General features: G+C 39.8%; 1 long non-coding RNA gene across 1 annotated transcript in view; it reads right to left on the reverse strand.

Moving 5' to 3' along the window:
* LOC122539964 overlaps window positions 1–9581 on the reverse strand; it is a 47034-nt gene that overhangs the window by 520 nt on the left and 36933 nt on the right. The gene's annotated exons all lie outside the window — the stretch shown is intronic.

Here is a 9581-nt window from a genome sequence, read left to right on the forward strand (position 1 = left end):
CCACCATGCAAAACCTCAACCAACAGGACAATCTTTCAACCAGACCTGATTACCCTTCTCAACCTGAGGTGACTACCTGCTGACTTGACCTGACAGCCCTGACTGACCCAACCTAATTAACTCTCTTCATGCCTATCCACCTCACCCCCATGGGCAACTCACACAGCTTATACCATACCCTCTTACTCACTCACTTACCCACTCAGTAGCATTCATCCATTCACTAGCACTCACACTGGATGTTTGAAATACCTTACAGCACCCAGTGCTATACAACTGTCTACCTTCCTGATGCTGCAGTACATCAACAGGTCTCTCGGAAGGACACACATTTCCGGTTAGGTCTTCTCTACCTGGTTTCTTCAGAAATGTGGAGCTGCGTCAGTGGGGGGGGGGGGAGAGAAGACAGCGCAGAGCAACAATTAATGATGATTTCAACAATAGACTCAGACATTTCCAACACAGGCCATTCAGCCCATCATATCTGTACTGGTCAACAAAGATCTGACTACACCAATCCCATTTGAATCCCAACATGAAGATTTAAACCAATGTCATTTAAAGGAAAAAACAGGGATAAGTTTCGCCCGGCAGCGCATGGATGAATCCAGGATCTGATCTGCACAAATTTTAATCTGAAATGGCCTAATCCATCAAGGCATGCTCAGCTGAATTAGAGGAGGTGAGAACGGCCTGTCCGTCAGAGACAGCGACCTTGGGGATAGCCACTTCCTTGGAAATTTGAGCTGGGAACTCTGCAAAGGTAGGCGGAGGTGGACAGCAGTCTTGAACCAGGTGTCAGCTGGCTCCACAGATTTGTTGTAAGAAATCACTGCAATTAAAGTTATTCAGGGCAGTCCAGCATATCAGTTCTTTGAAAGTGCAGCCAAGAGCTATGCAGCCTTGACATTGTGGGCGGTGTTTCACAAGTGGTGTGATGTCAGGTATTTTAAAGCACATGCTCAGATGGGTCGCAGCAGCCATTTTCACTGAAGAAACTTCTGCCTGTGATGGGAACAAACGTCTGCAGAACAAAACTGGTGCCTGTTATACGTGGTGTCTGATAATTGGCTGCATTGTAATCAATTTAGATAAATTTCGACCTCAAGAGTTCGCCAACAACAAAATACTCTCTCTCATTTACATTCTTTCTGGGATTTGCAAGGTGTATAGTTTATTGGCAATTATATCAGAAACTGATATCGTATTTCTCATTAATCTTTTCATATTGTAAAGTACAGAAAACCAGTTAAAGTCCCTGTCACATGCTCTTATTAATAGGTAAGGAATTATTTTGTTAGGAAAGGAGGCAGTCAATAAGGTCTATAGTCGGGGAAGACAGTCTTATCCAAGGAAACAATTAGCTTCACCTGAGGGCTGCGAGGAAAACACACGTATGGCTTCAGACAATTCCTAAAATTGTGCGATAGCCAGACACCCGCTGTGATTTCCGGCCTCAGCCTGCCAATGGACAGGTACACAGTCAACCATTACAGTAAGCCACTATAATAGGGAGTTTTAAACAGTTGAATTCCCAATACTCTAAAACATTATGATAAGTAATTATAATAGGATTTTTGGACTGTTAATCCCCAAAACTTTATGACACTAGCCTTGCCAAACTAGCAAAGTTTTGGCAGCTACCACTGGACAAATTACTAGCGATGTTCCTTCTGCCATTTGGGCAGCATTGCTTCGGTTGGCTATCATTTTGAAATTGAGTGAGATTTGGTATCTGAGAGTTTTTAATGTTCCATGACCAGCATTTGAAAGGGCTCAAAGTGATTATTGTCACATGATAAATTTCCCATAATGTGCTGGAATATGATGCCAGGTCAATGCAGTATTACAAGGCTTGCAGGGCACAGGCCTAACATGTAACCTCAAGTTTTCTACACTCAATATCCCCGCACTGGAGGTTTGGGTCATGTTAGTCACATGTCTGAAATCAAGGCCTTGATCCTACCCTTTGCCCAATATAAGGTATTCAGTGGCCATTGATTATTAATGTTCAAGTATTGACTATCTTGATCTATGACTTCCCAGAGAAAAAAAAATAGAAGTGTGGGTTTGAGTTTAAAAGTGGTTAACTTGTGTTTTTCCAGAAATTCATTCCACACACGAACCACCCTCTGTTTGAGAAAATCACCCCTCATGTCTTTTTTCAAATCTTTCTCCTCTCACCTTAAAAACTTGCCCCCCAATTTTGAAATCCCCAATTCGAGGAAAAAGAAACCTACCATTCACCTTATCTATACCGCTGATGATTTTATGATTTTTAATAATTTTATGGGTTAGAATAAAGGTGAACCTCCAAACATTTTCAAATGGATAAAATAAAAATACCACACAGATGGTGCAAATAAAGTGGAAGACCTATCGTTCATGATTTTCTCAATGATTTTATGAATTTCAAGCTTGCCTCAGTGTATACACTTTTCCTTGTGAGTTGTAAATTTGTGGATTGTACTCTAGAGACTTGAGAACTTGGCTAACATGACACTGCAGTACAGAGGGAGTGCTCTCTGTCAGATTGGACATTAGACAGATTACCTACTCAGCCTGATATAAGAAATTCCACAGCAATGTTCAACGAACTGGAGCATTCTTCCCACAGTCTTCTTAAAAAGAACTTAAGTATGATGTACTGCAGTGAAAATACATTCAGAAAAGGTAATTATTTATTTCTCAACATATGTAACTATGTTCTGGATTAGTGGTGCTGGAAGAGCACAGCAGTTCAGGCAGCATCCGAGCAGCAGTAAAATCGACGTTTCGGGCAAAAGCCCTTCATCATTCCTGATGAAGGGCTTTTGCCCAAAACGTCAATTTTACTGCTCCTTGGATGCTGCCTGAACTGCTGTGCTCTTCCAGCACCACTAATCCAGAATCTGGTTTCCAGCATCTTCAGTCAGTGTTTTTACCCATATATAACTATGTGAATGCCATGAGAACTTTAGAAAGGATCTTTCTGATATCCAAATGCTGTGGTATCCACAGTTTCATCTGCGTTGAGAAGCTATCTTCATCTGTGAGGGAAAGTAAAACTAGGTACAGAAATATAAAACTGTCACTAATAAATCCAACAGTGAATTCAAGAGAATTATTCTTCATTCAGAGGGTAAGAGGGAACAGAACTCACAACTAAAATAAGTAGCTGAGGTGAATAGAATAGATACATTTAAGTACAAGAGAGATAATAAGATCAGAGATAAAATAAGGGAAGGTATAGCTAGTTGGGTTAAATAAGGACAGTCGGAAGAAGGTTCAGAGAGAGTATTAACACTATATGGTTTAGTTGCGTCAAATGGCCTGTTTGTGAGAAGTGAAATTTTATCTATAGTACAAAGCTCTAATTCAGTTGAACACCTACACACAGTGTGACAAATTTCGACTCATCATGAACTGGTGAGCTATTTGCTAAGTAGATAAAAATATTACAAAATTGTGGGGTTGAAAGGAGGACAAAGCTTACACGCCGATAATTAACTCACCAGCACGTGTAGCGGGACTTTTGTCACCCAATGCCATCTGACTACTCTGTGAGTCAACGAGTGGGCTGCACTCTGTATTGCAGTGTGGTAATCATATTCCAGGATCTCACTGGCTTTGTGTGAACTGCCTGCCTCTGACTTTTTTTCTATAAATGGACATTATTGTACTTACTGCATTCATCCAATGGCCAGTTGCTGGATTGATGTTTAAAAGAAAGAACTGCATTCAATAACTGCTTTGATAAGACAACACCATGTCTAGCAGACAACACCATGGAATTCATAGAAATACAATTAGGGATTTTAGTGGAGGAGTTCACATGTGTTTTAAGGATTGATGCTGGTGGAGAAATTATTTGAATTCTAATTGTTGTGGGGATGTGCCAGTAAACCATTCAGAAAAAGAATACGGTGATGATGATAATGAGAACAATATATGTAAAGAAGCCACATCCAGGAACAGTAAACAGTGATATTTAACGAATACAGTGAGTCAATGCTTACGCGGACAGGAATTTAGGGTATCCTACATAAGTGAATAAATCAATCAATCAATGTGTGGCACTATGAAGGTTTACCAAAAATAGAGACATTTTATAAAATGAATAATTACATTGGCTGTGCAGTTGTCTTAACATTGTCAATGATTAGATGCTTATGTGTATCTTGAACCTATTTATTATGTATAGGAAGATAAAATTGCTCTTGTCGCACTCAGGGTCATATATAGTACAATGTCACTGCAACAGCAGCTGTAGAGGAAGCATTAGGTTACACATTTAGTACTTGTACTCAACAAAATATTTGTCCTTGTAAGGTTATAACCTTGTAAGATTGTAACTCTAGATTATTAGCTGAGTTGTATGCAAATTGGCATAGGGGAGATACAATGCGAGAGATAAGTACATGGCTCAAACAGTGGTGTAGAAGAAGAGAGTTTGGACCACTGGATGGCCTATTCCGGAACCATGCTAGGACCAGTGTTCTTGTAAACCAGGAAATAGAGAGGGTTTAAAACTAAGTGATGGGGGCAAATGGTTATATGGTGAAAAGATTGAATATTTCAAAGAGTGGAAACAAGGTAAGAAATGATAATAGAAACATGAGAAATTAGAGTCTGTGAATACCAGAAAAGGACAGAGAGACAAAAACTTAGGAATGAACTTACAATCAAGATGTTAAGCAAAGTTATTAAGGGATATGGCCAAAGACAGATATATAGAGTTAGGCCATAAATCAACCCAAATCTCAATGCATTATGGAATAGGCTTGAACAGTTGAATGACCTACTCCTCTTCCTATGTTCCAAAGGTAACAAAAAGACAAAACTAACAGCACTTGTATGCGTGTGACATGAGTGACATTAAAGAAATTAGTGGCAAACATCGATGTATATAAGTACAAGTTGATGGTCAATGCAGTAACATTCAGGATGATAAGTATCAGGTCCTTAATATTGAGGTGTATGTGACATTCAAGAAGAATAGGAAGCTAGGTAAAGATGGAGGGCAATACTTTCAATCAAGGATGATGTTTATGCAACAGTTAAGAGATGGTCTTGTTTCAGGAAATCAGGCTATAAAATTGGTTTAGGTGGAGATGAGGAATAGTAGATTAAAGAAGTGTGAGTGGTCTACAAGCTCCCTAACAGTAACCACAATGTGGGACAGAGTGATAAAGGAATGGCAATAATCATGGACAACTTAAATCTACATAGAAACTGGAAAAATCAGACTGGCCGTATTAGCCTGGATGAAGAGTTCGGTGAATGCTTTTGAGGCAGTCTCTTAGAGCAACCATTCTAGAACCAACTAGAGAGGAGGTTATTAGTGCCAAGTCTAATATGTAATGTGTCAGGATTTGTTAATCACCTCAGAGAAAGCGACCCCTAGGTAGCAGTGGCCACAACATGACTGCATTTTACATCAAATTGAAAATAAGATTGAATTGAAGATTAATATTTTAAATCTAATTAAGGGCAACTATTGTTATGGACTAGGTCAGACCACACCAAACATTATTAAGCAGGCAGCCCAGATCGTAACTTTGCAAGTTGTTTCAGTAGGTGTACAGTGAAAATTACTCAGATTAAGTTAGCTAGGTTAACTACCAGGTTTTAAAACAGACAAAAAAATTGATTCACAAAATTATGGAATTAAGCAGAAAGAACAGAATACAGAATAACAACAGAACTCAGGAGATGCTGGAGATCAGAGTCGAGAGTGTAGTGCTGGAAAAACACAGCAGGTCAGGCAGCATCCGAGGAGCAGGAGAATCAACATTTCAGGCATAAGCCTGATGAAGAGGTATGTGTGTGTATGCCTGAGAGAGAGCATGCTTATGACAAAGGGTGTGGGTGAGTGAGTGAGTATGTAAGAGTGTGTGCATGTGAGAGAGTGTATAGTGTAGTGGGGTCACCTGTAGTGTGACATGAACCCAAGATCCCGGTTGAGGCCATCCTCATAGGTACAGAACCTGGCTATCAGCATCTGCTCAGTGACTCTGCATTGCTGCGTATCCCGAAGTCCACCTTGGAGGACAGTCACCCAAAGATCCGAGGCCGAATGTCTCTGACTGCTGAAGTGTTCCCTAACATTACTGTCTGGCGATTGTTGTCCGGGGAGCAAGGCTCTATAATAAGGAACAGCAGCGGAGGGTCCCTGTAAAATGATGTGGGGCACTCCAAATTCCTACACTTTGTAGAGAATAGGTCTCTTCATAGGAATTTGTGTCACTTCCAGATTCCAGTTCTCCTCTGATTTCTTCATGACAATACTTCAAACAAAAGTCAATTTGCCAACCAATCTGTACTCTTTCTCTTGTGGTATACATTATTGTGGTGTTTTGAAATTTGGCGTTCTTGCATTTATCATGATGAATGCAAGACAAAAAAAAAGAGAAGTGGGGCTTATAATAATTTAACCATTTTAAAAGAAGAATAGCAGTTTTATGGAATATAATATGCTCATCCCAGCAGAGAAATCATCCCTAGAAATGTTGAGATCCCGTTTTTCAGGCCTTCATGCTGGCTTTCCTAAGAGAATAGTCAAGTACCTTGCATACCATTTCATCCATATGAGTTAGGTAAAGGCTAACACATTGTGAACTAATTTGAAACACTGACATTGAGTTTGTTCATCAACAATGACCATCTTAACACCTTTGGTACTTGTCCTCTCTTCATTGGTTAAAAAGATTCACATAAAGTGATTGGCATTTAGTTGAACTACCAGCCTAGAAATAAAATAAATTAATGAGACCTCATGTAGCTTCCTTCTTCAAATGAAAGATTGAATGGGGAAGATGGAGAAAGATAAAAGGAGAAGTCCCCTAATAATTGGGCTGAAGAGCAAAATGCTGCCAATGCACACTACTGAGATCAGCACAGTCTGTGTCAACTGTATTTTTATCCTCTGGTATCAGTGAACCACTCTCAGATGGCATGCATTTCCTATTTTAAACATTGCTACAAGGAGTTGAAGCAGGTAGCTTTTAATTGGCTACGGCATCACCCTGAATCAGAATCTACCTTTGAATCTACAACTGAAAATTAAGATCGACAGTTAATTGTTTTTGCAGCAACTCTATGCCAATGACAGTTCAACCAATCAGCACCCTCTTCTCACTCTTTTTTTCTGAAGTCTGCTTCTTGTAACCTAGTTGAGCAGAAAAGCTTTAACTTTGAGTCTCTTTTTCTTGCCATACTTCACTAATATATCTGATCTTAACCATTACTTCCTAATCAACTACCAGTACTTAGTATTGATACACATATATTAAATATTGATACATATTATTGATACTTATTGCCTGTTTTAGATATCTTACAGGGAACATGTCTCCCCTTTCACAACATTCAGGAAAATTTTAAATCATGCTGTGTGATATTGCAATCTGTCATGATAATAAACATCTGTGAAATTCCTTTGTGTTCTGTTTGAACAAAGTTATAAATCTGTTTAATTGAAGGATGTCAATGTAATTTGTGTCACTGTGTCATCTGGCAGAAAAAGAAAAACAGCTTTCCAAACATGCATTTATGAGCACATGCCCTTTAAAGATGACAGCCCGAACAGATCTATACAAGAGTTTGTGACACTTTGCAATCCACATTATCATTATCTTAATCATTATGATTATTTTTCTTGTTTCAGACCATCTGAACTACAATTACTAGAGTAATGCAAGATTTAGTGAGTCATATCCATCCAGATGATTATCACAGTAATTATAACTTAGTCTTTCATCATGAAAAGAAACGTGCTGCAAGTGTGTGAGGGTGGGCTCATAAGTGGCATTCATGAGAAATGGGCCGTGACAATGTGACTAGGCAGCGAGAAGTCATTCATCTTTCCCTGAACTCCAATGACAACTGACTATATTTAGACTGTCATTGAACATAGTTGTTCCATGATCTGATTCATACTTCCTCATTGCACTTTTGTCAATGTCTCATATTGACTCAGGAAGTTTTGTTAATCCAAACTATTCTCCTACAAATCTCCTTGTATATCCTGAGTGTAGCAGTGAACCATGTAAGTTACCTTTAACTATGGAGGCTGGATATTGTCCCAGGATTAGGGGTCTCATCCACTGGTCCGAGAAATGCAAGAGAAGATCCTTCAGTTCTAGAGGAAGGCAGAGCAGGGACACAGGGTCTGCCCCTGAATAGTAAGTAGGCAAATCTAAGGGTCCTTTGCTTAACAAAAATTTATCTATCTTAGATTTCAAGTAAATGATTTGTATAGTATCACCTTCAGTTTATGGAAGATAGTTCCAAACGTTTGTGTGCAGACAGGGTACATTAGGGTAAAGGTCATGATGAGGCTATACTAAGCCCACAGTTGAACCATATCTGGGATTGTATAAGGGGGCCTGGATTCCATATCTTAGAAACAATGTACTGATCTTGAGGGAGAGTCATGAACAATAGCTATGGTTAAATCCTAAGAAAGATCTTTTAGAAGGAAAGTCTTCAAGATGGTGAGAGGAACATATAGAAACTATTTATGGAATCAAATCTATTTGTTGGACAATTCAGAATGTGGACATCGTCTAAAAATTAGAACCAGATGTTTCAGGAGCAAAATTAGGAAACTCTGCTATGAGTGGTAGAGGTATGGAACCTTCCATCTCAAAAAGTAATTGATGTTATGTCAATTGGAATGATAAATCAGAGATTGCAAGATTTTTGTTAACTAATAGCATTCAGGGAAAGGCTCAGGTCAATCATGATCTCATTAAAGCACAGAAAAGGCTCAATGGGTGAAAATAGCTTGCATTTGTCCTATCCCTGATGTGCTTCTTCATGTCAGGCACAAGTCCTGATAATCGTCATCCTTCCTCTTTGGAAAATGGCTGCTGCTAAAGGACAAGGTAAAATTCAAAGGTGGCCTGACTTCAACATATTTTCCACTGCTGTGTCTGGAGATCTGACCAGAATTGACGAACTTATGGAGGTTGTGGTTCTGTTCACTGAGCTGGGAACTTGTGTTGCAGATATTTCATCCCCAGTCTAGGTGACATCCTCAGTGCTTGGGAGCCTCCCTTGAAGTGCTTCTGTGATGTTTCCTTCGGCATTTATAGTGGTTTGTCTCTGCCGCTTCCGGTTGTCAGTTCCAGCTGTCCGCTGCAGTGGCTGGTATATTGGGTCCAGGTCGATGTGTTTGTTGATAGAATCTGTGGATGAGTGTCATGCCTCTAGGAATTCCCTGGCTGTTCTCTGTTTGGCTTGTCCTATAATAGTACTGTTGTCCCAGTCAAACTCATGTTGCTTGTCATCTGCGTGTGTGGCTACTAAGGATAGCTGGTCGTGTCGTTTCGTGGCTAGTTGGTGTTCATGGATACGGATCGTTAGCTGACTTCCTGTTTGTCCTATGTAGTGTTTTGTGCAGTCCTTACATGGGATTTTGTACACTATGTTGGTTTTGTTCATGCTGGGTATCGAGTCCTTCGTCCTGATGAAGGGCTTTTGCCCGAAACGTCGATTTTGCATGTCCTCGGATTTTGCCTGTCCTCGGATGCTGCCTGAACTGCTGTGCTCTTCCAGCACCACTGATCCAGAATCTGGTTTCCAGCATCTGCAGT

The sequence above is a fragment of the Chiloscyllium plagiosum genome, chromosome 33 (genome assembly GCF_004010195.1).
Source record: "Chiloscyllium plagiosum isolate BGI_BamShark_2017 chromosome 33, ASM401019v2, whole genome shotgun sequence".
In the NCBI taxonomy this organism is placed as follows: Eukaryota; Metazoa; Chordata; class Chondrichthyes; order Orectolobiformes; family Hemiscylliidae; genus Chiloscyllium; species Chiloscyllium plagiosum.